Genomic DNA, 14,270 nt, shown 5'->3' on the forward strand with positions numbered 1-14,270 from the left:
TTTGACGTAGCAGGTTCCTGAGGACTGAGTAAATGAGTAGGATGACGTGATCTTTGGTCATCTCTCTTCTCTTGAGTGAAGTGTTGCTTTTTGTCACACGTGATTATTAGGTGACACCAAGGCCAACAAGTGAAATCGATATAATCTAGTCTAAGTTAAGTAGTTACCCCAATGGTGGCAGTATAAACTGTCATTAATATGTATGCCATCAGTCGTGATGTCCCATTTCAAATATAGTATAGAGGTTAGGTCCAAGCTAACAAGCTTTTCCATTTCATCACCATTTTTACCACTCCCTTAAGCTCCTAAGGTCTCATGAATTATGTGGAGTAGGAAAATAATAACTTTTTCTATGTCATTTTTCCTTCTGTCTTTGCTCACCATTAAATCCTTTCCATGCTCTCTGTCAACCATTCATTTCCCATCTGTACCTGCCCATTGCATGCCACATCACTCAACAGTTTAGTAGACGTTACTCTTGTGGCTGGTATGCCTTAGACAGTTTATATGCTGAGGCAAGTGCTGAGCAATGTAAGGGGCTGTCATTCAGGTTGAATGCGTTTCATTTCTAGCCCCACCCCATCTGGCTAACATGTAAGGTACTTCCTATGTCTGAGGGTCGACAGTACTTCACTGATTGTTTGAACACTTCTGTACATGCACAACTAAAGGCTGCTACATATGTACCTTGTCAGCACTTAGCTCATACCCTTATCCATTGTGCTGCACATTGTATACCTTTCTGACAGAAGGTGCACACATTGCAGGGAGCTGGACCACCTCCCTCTCCATAAGAAGAGGGGAAATGGCATCAGCTCTTCCCATCCTTCCTTGTTTGGCCTCCCAGCACCTAAGTTACTAGACAGTCTTGCGTGATCTGGGTCACAGTCCAGGCTTTATCCATCTGCACCACTGAGCTGCAGTTAGCGTTGCTGCCTCACAGCAAGAGGTTCTCCTGTTCGATTCTCATCTGGGGTGGAGTCTGCATGTCCTCCTTGCATTTGTGTGGGTTTCCTCTGGGTGCTCCAGTTTCCTCCCACATTCCAAAGACATGCAGTAGGTGGATTGGACACTCTAAACTGGTCCTAGGTGTGAGTGTGTACATGCGTATGTGTGTGGTGCACCCTCCAAGGAAGGCTGGGCTTTGGGCTAGCAATCTGTGCCTGTGAAACCTGTAACTGTTACAGAAATGATGAGCACTGAAAGGTGCTTGTTGCCTGATGTACCACATAGTGCATAAAGAGGAAAGAGAGAGAGAGGCAGAGACAGAGAGACAGACCATTGAGCTGCAGTAGGGGCACTGCACTAGGAACACAAATGCTAAAAATATGACTGCAATAAAAATTAATTAATTAACTAAATAAATAAATAAATAAGAAATAAACTATATCCATGCCTCTTAACTGCTATTATTTAGGCATAGTGTTATAATTTTGCCTTGGTCCCCCTAGCTTTACTGACGGTCTTTCTATTTAGAGATATTTAAGGGTAAAAACATCACTAAATAAGTTAACTAAACTCATTAAAAGATTCATTACCACAGCTATAGGGGATCCAATATTTGAAAAGCTTCTATTCCTAAAATAAGGAAGTGTTCCCCTTTTGGGTCTCCTAAATGATGTTAAAGGTCACTGCTATTGTTTTTATTACTCAGAGGCTGGGAGCTGTGCCAATATGTTCAGGGGTCAACTCCCAGGGACTGTTTCTGGTAAGAACAACTAACTGTTTCGGCTCAGGACTCTTAAGGAACAATGCTATTTCTTGGCAATGTAATGTGATATTTCTTTGGTCACAAAAAAAAAAAAAAAAAAAGAAATTGCCTTACTGATACACAATCTGTCTGATTCAAATAATGCGTTTTACTGATACACAATTTATTTGATTTCTCATAAGAAATAATAATATAGTATTCTTTATATGGCTTGAATCAGTGTTTATTTTGGGAACTGGTCTCAACCTTGCATATATTGCTGTATCTTTTTGATACAGTGTGTGTCAAATGATTTCATTTTTATTTTGATCAGATCTGTGGCACAGAGAAATAAAGTCCTGACTGTAACACAGCCCACTGAAGTTAAGCTAGTGACTCAGGCACTGGAAGAATGGGGAAGGGGATGGTAGAAATAAGAAGCAAATGGCAGATCATCTGCCATGGGGAGAGGGAATGATGGGCGTCCAGGTGCTGTTTGCAGTGCAAGAGGAAGATTTCAAATGATGCAGCTGTAACTGGAGATGTGGGCTTGGTTTACCAAGATAGTAAAGGTAGTATTAAACTATTGATGGTAACTTTATCAGACACTGTTTTCCTGAAAGAGATTAGCAATTTGACTAAGTTGTTCACAGAAAGGGGTTATGATGAGAGTCTCGTCAAAGGCTTTTTAGAACAAGTTATCAGAGACAACTTTAACAAATACATTCCCATCATAGGTAATAGACTGGATGGTCTGATATTGGTCACCAGTAAGAATAGTAAAAATGATCATGTACATTATTTCCCTATGCCCTTCACTGTTGATGCCTTGTGGATAAAAATGACAGTCCAAAATAATAAGAATATTTATCTAGTAATAGAGATGGAATTGGTAGTAGCACCATCTTTGTGAAAAAGGAAAGTATGAAGACTCATGGTAAAGATGAGATTGTTTAGTATTACCGACAGATTTGCACTTCTTGTGGAACATTGTAGGTTTCTAAACAGTGGCCCATCCCAGTAAAACATCACTTCAGGGTACAAAATCATTAGAGTTCTGATTTTGAAACCCATTTAGCTGGTGAAACTAACCAAGAATGAAAGAATGACAATTCAGTGATATAAAGCTGGAGCTGCAATACTGCAAAGGTGGGGATAATACTCTGTTTTGAAACTGGGCAGCATTGGAAATACAAAACTCCCTAAACATTTTTAAAATATTCTTCATAAGTATATGACTGTTATGACATTACACAGTGAATCTGAAGCGTGAGTAAAATTCTGTGGATGGCATACCCTGGGATTTAGAAAGACTTACTGCATGCGGTGACCCTACCATGAGCAGCCAGCCTTTGAAGTATCACTTACCAATTTACAGAGAGGCTTACTGCAGTGATTTTCCACAGGAGGAAAGATAACTTTAGAATGTGGTCCTGCTGTCTGTGCTGGAGAAAAATAAGGCAATCTGGGGAAGTGGCTAATGCTAATTAATCATGTGTTCTCCTCTGAATGAACATTGTATGTGGCTGTCCATTTATCCTGGTGAGTGATTCAGAGAATTGCTTGTCTGTGTAAATTAATACACCTGGCCATAAAATGGAGGCCACCCATTCAAGTCAATGGGAGACACCACACTGCAGGTAAATTGGAGTAAATTTTAGCACTGCAGCGGCAGTGGTGGTGGTGGTGGTGGTGTGTGTGTGTGTGTGTGTGTGTGTGTGTGTGTGTGTGAGTGTGTGTGTGTGTGTGTGTGTGTGTGTGTGTGTGTGTGTGTGTGTGTGTGTGTGTGTGTGTGTGCTTGCATGTCTGAATGTGTGTATGAGAGGCTGAGTGGGGGGTACCTGTGCCATTGTGATACACAAGCCACTGCATGAAATTATCTCTGGAAACTGCTTGTTAATACAGGTGGTAATAAGGAGTGATTCCGAGACATGCAAATTAGCTGAAATTCTTCGTTGAAGCTAATGATGCACCTGAATTGCTTTCTCTATAATCATGAACACTGGACCTAGCTGTGCTAGGCAGTTTATACATCTGCAGCCCTTGCCTCTGAATCACAGCCATAGTGTTTAACTTGCTACATATGTACATGTTTTTACCCATCAGAAACAAACAAGACTGATAGTTTATCTAGTATCCCAGGTGTTGCTTCTAGCATGCTGAAACTGTTCTCCACTTTTTATCATTCTAATGGACTGCTGTAGTTAAGCTGCCAGTTTTTCCTGTTCAGTCACTTTAGGTTGCACCCCAAGATGTGCACTGACTCAGGGTTATTTCTGTCCAAGTACAGTATATTGTATTTCTTAGCGCATAAGCTGCCATCGATCAGCCCAAACTGATAACTTTCAGAAGTCTCTCTCTTAAGGCTGCCCTCTCTGCTCCCTACTTTCTGAGAGTATTGTTTATTTTTGCATCCTGCAGAAAGAGGCTGCCCTTGTTTTCAATACCTGATGTGATGCTGATGAGAATTACATTGAAGTGTGTAGGTTCCAGCAGTGACTCATGTGATAGTCCACAGTTTTCCTCCCTTTATTTTAATTTCAATTGTATAAATGTACTTGTTTCTTTGTTAGCTGGGTAAGTGAATTAGCCTACTGTGGTCCCTTATTAGACATTACCTAAACAACAGGGGCAATGGTAAATACAGTATATATGTGGGCAGTTTATAAGGACTAACGAAACAGCATATTTTTGTGAGATGTAGAAGGAATGTGGGATACTTAAAGAAAGCAGATCCAGACATAGAAGGAACATGTAAATTCTCCACATACAGTGACTAGAAGTCAGGACTTAAATACAGAATATTTTCCTACACTTGCCAGTCAATTTATGGCCAAGAAATCACTGTTACCTAAGCCATTTGTTTTCCCTTGATATTACATTCACTCCTCCTCCCACAAACTGTTGGTACAAGTTAAATCATGAATGAGACCTGGGAACAGCAGACCGATCATCAATATGTCTATGATAATGTAGTCTCTTAATCTGGTATCATTTTGATATCTTGAGAGACAATAAAGTTTGCATCACAAAATCAGTTGGTAGTTGAAGTGCAGTGCCTGCTGTCACTGTAAAATCCATTTTCTGACCGACAGACTCTGTTACAATTTGTGCAGGTGTAGTTGACACCTGGCTGTGTAGGTACTGAAGCTGTTGTCTGCCGTCTGTGCTCTCACTTCTTCTGCCACAGCTCCTCTTTCTTCTTCTCGCTCATCTGGCTATCAACCTTGATGGCCAATCTCCAAGTGATTCTTTCTACGGCTATCACTTCCCAGCCTGTTGGAATGATGTTGCCTGCCTTCATGTCATACTTGCAGACATCTTTGAAGTGCAGAATGGGCCTTCCTGTGGGTCTGGAGCCAGTGGCAAGCTTGCCATACAGAATGGCTTTGGGGATTTGACTGTCCTGCATATAGCTGACATGACCAAGCTGACCTTTGGGAGAGCATGGCAAACATACTATGATGTTCTTGTTTAGGAGGCAGTCCTGCGAGATGATGCCCAGGATCCTTCTGAGGGAGCATAGATGAAACTCTTTGAGCCTGCGTTTTTGGCAGGAATACAGGGTCCATGTTTTACGGCTATAGAGCAGCGTGCTAAGTACACATGCTTAGTACACCTTCACCTTAGTGTTGATGGTCAGTTTGGAATTGTGCTAGACCCTCGCTGTTAGGCATGTCATTGCTGTTGTTGCCTTACCAACCTGGATATTCAGCTTGGTGTCCAGGGAGGGGTCATTGGTGATGGTGGAGCTCAGGTAAGTGAAGTCCTTCATCATTTCGACAGTGTGATTGCCGATGAAAATTGGGGGGTGCTGCTAACATCCTGTCCCATGATGTTGGTCTTCTTGACGCTGATTGTGAGGTCAAACTCTCTGCAAACATCAGTAAAGGAGCTTATGAGGTGTTGTAGTACTTCCTCAGTGTGAGCAGCCAGGGCAGCGTCATCTGCAAACAGCATCTCTCTGATCACTACTGTCCACACCTTGGTCTTCGCTCGAAGCGTGCGATGTTGAAGAGATTATCAATGCTTCTAGTGTGGAGGTATATACCATTTTTGGAGTTGTTAAAGGCATGGGACAGTAACAGAGAGAAAAAGATGCTGAAGAGTGTCAGAGCAAGTTCACATCCTTGCTTCACTCTGCCCCTGATTGGGAATGGGCCTGAGGAGGAACCATCATATTGTACTACATCTTGCATGTCCTCATGGAAGGATGTAATCATCCTCAGGAGTTTGGGGGGACATCCAATCCTCTGTAGCAGGTTGAAGAGGCCTTTCTTGCTGACTGGGTCAAATGTCTTAGTTGGATCAATGAAGGCAATATACAATAGTTTCCTTTGATTGCAGCACTTTTCTTGCAGCTGCCTTATTGAGAAGATCATGTCAATTGTAGACCTTCCTATTCTGAGTTCACACTGTGCCTCAGGGTAAACATGTTCCGCGAGTGATTGCAGCCTGTATAAAAACTACGAGGGTGAAGGCCTTCTCAACAGTACTGAGGAAGGATTTTCCATGGTAGTTGTTGCAGTCAGTTTGGTCTTCTTTGTTCTTATACAGCGTGATGATGTTGGCATCATGCATATCCTAGGGCACTGTTCCTTCCTGCCAGCACTGTAGCAGGAGCTTATGCAGGTGGTCAAGGAGAACACAGTTCTTGCAAACCTTGATGACCTCTGGGAGAATGTCATCCTTTCTTGGAGATAGACCAATTGGCACAATGGTTAAGGTGTTTGTCTCCCATGCACAAGGTACAAAATTTGATCCTTGCCTCTTCTAAAAGCTTCATTGTTTGAAAACATATCTTTAACATCCAACTAGCTACATGGGTAGAGTTACAGTCTTATGTGTAGTAGGTCCTGGGTTCGAGTCCGTAACAGGCAGAATATGTCTGAAAATTAATGTAATATTTTGTCGTAGATATAGGCAACCTGCTGGTAGACAGGTTCAGTGAAAACTTCAACCCCTGTCCCCCCATCAGTAAACCAGGACATCCCCAGCACTTCCCCCCTCCCCTCATCAGCCAGCAGCAGGTGTTTAATGCCCTCTCAAAGGAAAAATATACAGTCTCTATGGGACCCAACAACATCTCTGGCTGTGTCCTACATGACTCAGGCATGATCTCTCAGCTCCATTAGGCACCCGATTCAACCAAAGCCTGAGCACCGGCTTCATCCCAGCTGAATGGAGAAGAGCCACTGTCATCCCTCTACACAAAGGTGGAGCATCCACTGACCCAGGCAATAATAGGCCCATCAGCTTGACTAGCCTGATCTGCAAGGCCATGGAATGCATTATCATGGACTTTATAAAAAAGGACATTGGCAACCTTCAAACACTTGACCCCACACAGTTTGGTTTTCTCAAAGGGAGATCATGCCTGTTAAACTTGGTGGACTTCTTCACCAAAGCCATGGATGATGGGAAGACGATGCACATCGTCTACCTTGACCTAGCTAAAGCCTTTGAAACTGTTCTCCTCTCAGGCATAATAGATAAACTCTTCCAGCAAGGCATCAGCCCGTATGTTACCAGATGGGTAGCTAACTGGCTCACTGATAGAACCCACTCTGTCAAAATAGGGGAAGCCACCTGTAGCAATAGACCCGTAATGAACAGTGTACCCCAAGGATCGGTCTTGGGGCCTCTACTGTTTGGGGTATACTTTTCTGAGGTGCAAGACAAAACCAGTGGTCAGTGGCTGACCAGGTTTGCAGATGACTGCAAACTGGGCACTGTCTTGAATTCCCCTAGTGATGTGAACATCCTCCAAGAGGGCCTAACTGAAACTAATGACAGACGCCAGAAGCATGGCTCAAACTGAATGCCAAAAAATAAATCATTATCCCCTTTGGAGAAAATGGAGTCTCCACTAATTATCACATTAATAACAATGCACTAAGTACACAATCAGTTGTGAGGGACTTGGGCACCCAGGTTGATGGCAACATGACTTTTGACCACCATGTTGCCTCCATTGTATGGAAGGGATTCTACATGGCCCACCTCATAAGTAAGGGTATTTCATCCAGGAACAAGGAGGTCATAACATCCCTGTACTCCTCTCTAATCAGACCCATTATTGAGTACAATGCCACCTTCAGCATGTACCTTGCCAAGCACATGCAGCAGCTAGAAAGACCACAGAGGTTCCTGACCAGGAAAATCCAGGGTTCCAAACACCTATCCTACACAGATAGGCTAAAAGTCCTGTCCCTGTATTCAGTCTTGTACAGACTACTCAGAGGTGACCTGTGTTTGTGTGATACAAGGCCATCTCAGACCCAGCTTTGATGGAGTTGCTGCATATGTATAAGTCAAACTCCACTCACACAACCCACCTGCAAGGCCTCAACCTGGTTTGTGACATTAATAGAACTTGTTGGCAGGAAATATTTGTGTCCCAAAGACTCCCCCATCTATGGAACAGACTCCCTCTCCATGTCAAACAGACTACCTCTCTAGCCCTCTTTAAGAGGAACCTGGATGACTGAATGAGAAACAAAAAATATACCCCTGGGATCCCACCTCTGTCACTGCTGGACAGGGGAAAGAGGTGCTGACTTTGTGGGAATATGGGCAAAGTTCTTGGCTAGGCTTATAAGGCCTTCCGGACCAATAGCCTAGTATCATTCTATGAACCTATGGAGCTTTAACACAGGCAAGGGAGTCAATGGCTTGGCTGAGCTGTTCTACAGAGGGTGGATCATCAAGATCTTCCATGATAGGGAGGGGGGTTGTGTTTTTTACTGCTGCTTCAGCAGCGATGGTCTCCATGGAGTAGAGCTCCAGATAATGCTCTGCCCATCTCTCCATCTGTTTGCCTCTGTCTGCAATGATGTCTTCTGAGGCATACTTTTGGGGTGTAATCTTAACTGTACTGGGGCTGAAGGCTTTCTTCATGCCCTCATACATGGCATGGGTGTTGCCGCAGTCAGCAGTGAGTTGGATACTATGATAGAGATTCACCCAGTAGTTACTGGCACATTGCCGAATGATCCACTGGGCGCCATCTTTGGCCTTCCTGAGTGCAGTTAGAGTTGCCTCTGAAGGCTCCCTCTTGTAGTTGAGCAGTGCTGCATGATTGGCTATGAGTAGTGGTTCAATCTCAGAGATTCCAGCTTCAAACCAGTCTGGGTTCTGCCTTTCTCTTTTATCAAAAGTATCCATAGTGGTGTTGTAGATGGTGTCCCGGATATGGTTCCACCTCATGTCAACACTGCCTTGTTGTAAGTCCTTGAGGGTTCTGCAATACTATTGGAAAAATGCTTGTGCAGGTCTGGCATTGACATCCTGGCAGTGTTGATATGAGGGCGTGCTTTCTGCTTTGAGTGGTGGATTCATTTGGGCTGGAGGCACACCCTGCTGCCAACAAGGGAGTGATGGGTGTCACATTCAGTGCTGTGATAACTGCGGGTGACAAAGACACAGTTTAGCAAGCATCTTATAGTGCTGAGAAGATCCAGCTGGTGCCAGTGAAGGAACCTAGGGTATCCTGGGATAATCATTGGTTAGCCTTGGTGTCAAAGAATGTGTTGGTCATGCAGAGTTTGTGGTAAGAGCATAATTCTAGCAATGTCTGCCCATTGTCGTTCAGTTTGCCAACACCAAACTGTCTGATGCTGCTGGGCCAGGAAACATGGTCAGCTCCAACTCAGGTGTGGAGGTCTCCAAGTAAGAACAGGTGTTCTGTGGTAGGTATCCCTCTAATAGCAGTCTCAAGATCCATATAAAACTTAGGTTTTGTCTCAGTTGAGGAGCAGAGTGTGGGAATGTAGGCACTCAGTATGGTCACTGGGCCTGAAGACTTTGAGAGGTGGAGAGAGAGGATTCTGTGCCTTTTGATGGCAGTTCGGTTGAGGACAGCAGGGAATTTCTCACTGTAAAACCAGCACCATACAATCACTGCTCATTCAGTTCCTTCCCCTGCCAGAAGAATGTGTAGTTCTGTTCTCTGAGGCTACCATTTGCTGGTAGTCTGGTCTCGTACAACACAGCAGTATTGATGTGAAGCCTCTTGAGTTCATGATCAATGATGGCTGTTTTCCTGGAGTTGTTAACCTGGTGAAGATCATTTGAGAGGCTCGGCTATAATGTCCTGACATTCCAGCTTGCCAGTCGTAATACTAGAAGTTTACTTTTCTTTTTTTGTTGCCTGGTGCAGGATTTTATAGTTTTCTCTTCAGTGTTTACCTTAGCTCCAAGCACCCATTGAAACAGGCAGACTGTGGTGGGTTGGCATTTAACTGGCTGGGGTCTGCCTAACTTGAGGCCAATGGGACTACAATGGTCCCTCTCACCATTGGATACAACCCATAGAGTCTGAGCTTATGCCAGTCACTTTGAACTTATAACTTGTTACTGCTGTCTCTCATGTTGTTTCTGACACTGTGAACAGTGGCACTGAAGTGGCCTCTCCAAGGAGCAAGCCTGGGCATAGTATATGGAGATCCTGAGATGTCCGGTTGACAGAATCTCCAGCTCAGCCTCCCTGATGTGGTCCAAAGGAACCTGGAGTGATATGTTTGGCACCAGCCTGGCTGCAGGAGCTGCCAGAAGAAAGTCAGAGTTGACAGCCAGCTGCCTTAGAGGCTCCACTCTGGATTTTCTGTCTGGGTTTACTCTCATGGCCTTTCCTTTTCTTTTCCATAACATGTCCACAATGCAGCAGAGCCATCATCCAATGGCCAGATTGTGTATTTGAAGTCAGACTTACCTTCTTCTAGATAAATTGCCTCACAAGGCTAACGAGCTCCATCTGCCCAGGCTTGAAGTGAGAGTCTACCTTCTCCTAGGCTGGCTACCAACCAAGGCTAACAATCCCAGCCTGCCCACCCAGTTGTACTACCAGGCACTCAGTTGCACCACACAGGAGGATCTATGAAGACAGGGGGCCCTGCAAGAAGGTGCTGCTGTGGGCACAATAGTGTAGGAGAGGCTATATGCAGGGATCTCCTGTCTAGCAAACCAGACAGTAGTCCCACAGTGATCACTACACCTGGAAAGGAGAGGCTATGAGACATTCCACTTTCCTATAATGAGCGGGTGTCTGACCCAGGCCTCGAACTCCCCTAATCTGGAATCATACCATCAATATTATGCAACATTACAACATATGCTACAGATTTGGGCCCTCTTATGTATGTATGTTTCTAAAATGTAACTTGGAATCCCCACTGACTCTGGAAAGTTATCATTATGAATTAAGAGAAGGACAAAGGCAGGACCATTGTCACAATAGCCAGATTTTTTCAATGATGCAATCTCAGAAGCTGAATATGTCCATGTACAAACCATCCAGAGAAGGGAAACAATGAATATTCATTAGCTTGTCTTTCCTGGCATGAAGGTATGGACATTGATGACTAAATGATATATAATAGTTTGATGTACTAGATAGGATGAATAGAGAAGATGGTGCAAGCAAACCAAATTAATGTATATTTATACTACAGAAAAAACTTCTAAATCTCCTCTCAGTCTGTTTAGCTCCCCATTGTCAGATTACTTCTTTCTTTCATGTTCTGTTGTGGGATGTAGAAGGAAAGTAGAATACTTAAAGAAAACAGATACAGGCATAGAAGGAACATGCAAACTCCACAAATAACAAGTAATCTCCGTGGTATCCCTGAAGTCTCAAAACAACCCTCTAAAGTGTAGTGGGTCCAAAAACAAAACAGTGTAAGAAACTTCTCTGTGTGGAAGATTTTCAGTCCACATATTTCTAGTTAATCACTGTATATTAATCAGATCAGACAATAGTAGTAGAAGTGGCGAACGTAAACTCGTCTTAAGTCAAAACAAAACAAAAAGTAATAATAGAAAATATATAATTGTACAGCATTACTAAGTATTCGAAAGTAATCCAAGCAAGGCAGGCAGTCTGCTTCCAGTCGTACACAGACAAGCGATCCAAGTTTAACAAAAATAGAGTAATAATTTCCTCACAAGCTTTATATATATATATATATATATATATATATATATATACTTTTTATCAGGCAAGGGAGTGGTTTATTGTGCTGTAAAACAAAGTGTTATTGGTTGTTGTGTCTTTCGGCTTTTCCCAGTTAGGGGTCGCTACAGCGGAACTCCGGTCCGCTAATGATTGGTAGTTGATTTTTATGTGCCGAGTTATCAGCCCTGATGCACAACCTTCAACGAAGGTGCACCCATTCCCTCATGTCTCCACACAGAAGACACTCTAGCTGAGAATCGAACCGGAAAACAAAGTGTTATTGGTACACATGTTAAATTCACATCACTTCCCCCATCAGTGTGACATTTGAGCTGGTCCTGCCCTACTTAGTAGCTGTCATAATAATATATAACCCTTATGTACTTTAAATAAAATTTATAATGATATGGTACCTCTTATTTAACCAAATTATTAAGTGGATTATTAAGTCTGTGATTTTATCCAAGACAATATACTACATGGCTGTAAATATATCAACCTTAGTTCATTTGGCAATCAAAAAAATATATAAATATATACATATACATTTTGCATGTAAAAATCAATTTCTATTTTCATAACCTATTGTTAACAAAGATCACTTTTGTCCTTCTAGACTTCTTCAGGTCTGTGTACAAGAACCCTAAAATCATATATGATTGTATAATTAGTATTGTTATTACACATCGATTTGAATAAAGTGGAAAAAAAGAACCAGAAAAAATAAAAATAAGAAAAAATGTATGTATGATGATGGAAACAAAATATACACTTAAATTTCAACTGATTTAAAATGGTATTTAAAACCAATTTGTAGAATAAAATAAAATAAAATACAATTAGTCATGTAAACAATGTGGCAATTTTATAAGTTCCAGTGCACTTTTAATTGAACAGTAGTAGTTTAGTCCAGACTTCATAAAAGAGTTCAGCTTTAATTGCCAATTCCACAAATACAGACTAAAAGTCATTAATTAAAATATGACTCATTCTATTTTTATATTTTTAAAATGTTTATTCTTATTATTGGACACCAGGTCTAATTTTGCATTGAATTTTACTTTTACTTATTCCTTTACTTGCATTACTTATTCTGTTTGCATTTCAATTGGGTTTCTGATTCAGTATATTTATTTTGTTCCTTGATGGAGTGTTGCTATATAATTTGATCCTAGCATAAAAGAAACATTGTGGTGAAATCCTGCTATTTGTTAGAAAACAAACAGATGAATAAGTCTTGGAACAAATCTAGCAAGCAGCTGTCACTTGTGAAAATTGAACTGCAGTAACGGTGGACCACAGCAACATGCCAGAATAGAGGGAAGTAGAGAGATGCAGAGAGAGTAAAGGCACAGGCAACAGTGTGTACTTTTTGTTTTACAATGTCTTGCTTGACTTCTCCGTAACATACTGTATGTAAGGAATGCACAGATGCCTTCAGCAGGATAAATAATTCTATTTCAAAAATCAGTGAAGATTAACTGGTAAGAGCAGAAGTTTTGAGCCTGCATGTTATGCAGTTGATGTTTGCTCATAACTTTAATACTTTTCAGCATCTACAGGGAACCATCTTGTGAACAATTTCGTAGTTATTATGCTAATCTGTTTTTGAAGTTGATTTCATTCACATACAATGAAACATTCCCAACAATATTCATAAATACCTGCAATAGTTCAACAAGTAACATCTTAATATTAGAATTCAGAAAATATTTTTAAAATGCTGTCAGTTGCTAAAGTTATAGTATAAGTCTACATAATTTGCAAAATTTATTTTCTAAATATTCCACATTTCATAATTTTGCATGAACAGAAATATTTAAACTTTTTGGACTATTATGCACCTATGCAGTTTCTGTTTTTTTATCTCTGTCCACTGGCGAGCATCACCATCCCCTCCCAGTTGTACTAGTCCACTCTTTCCCCTTTGACTACCATGGCCACACTGGACAAAGGTTGGAGTAACTGGGAAGGGACCATCATGCTGTAGAAGGATGGGAATTCTTCTTTAAGGCCCTAATGACCTGTGTGCTGGTTTTAGGCTTGCTATGTGCAGGCTTATATGGGACACTTTGAGGTGAATGTCCCCACCTTTAGGGTGTTATGCCTATCTAGGGCCTAGCTAACCCCATGAAGACATATGGTGGGATACTATGAGTTTATGGCCTGACTTTGCAGTGACACAGCACCTCCTTGTGTTCTTACCCCTCATTACAGCCTGATTTCTATTACTACCACCAGCAGCATAGTAGTTGCATGTTTCCCCAGCATGTCTCTCATCTCTTCCCCATAGGGAAGCAAGCAGGCATAGCCCCACTGACTCCTTCCTTGCTGGGGGTCACTACTTCAAACCGATTTGCTTGGTTGAAGTGAGAGCTTCATCCCTATTTCACCTAAATTGACTTTCTTGCATTCACCATGAAACTGATGTTTGGACCCAAACTGTATGAAGCAACGTTTTGCTTCGTGAAAGATGGCCTTAAGATGATCATTCTTTAAAAAATCCCAACATCTCAACTTTACAAATATTGGCATTTTTATGCATTAAGAAACCAACTTTACCTCTAGGCAGTACACATTTTTTCTGTAAATTGTTTCTTAAAGTATTTTTGGTTTTAGCAATAC

The sequence above is a fragment of the Protopterus annectens genome, chromosome 1.part1, assembly GCF_019279795.1.
Source record: "Protopterus annectens isolate FY-2018-M chromosome 1.part1, PAN1.0, whole genome shotgun sequence".
Taxonomy (NCBI): Eukaryota; Metazoa; Chordata; order Ceratodontiformes; family Protopteridae; genus Protopterus; species Protopterus annectens.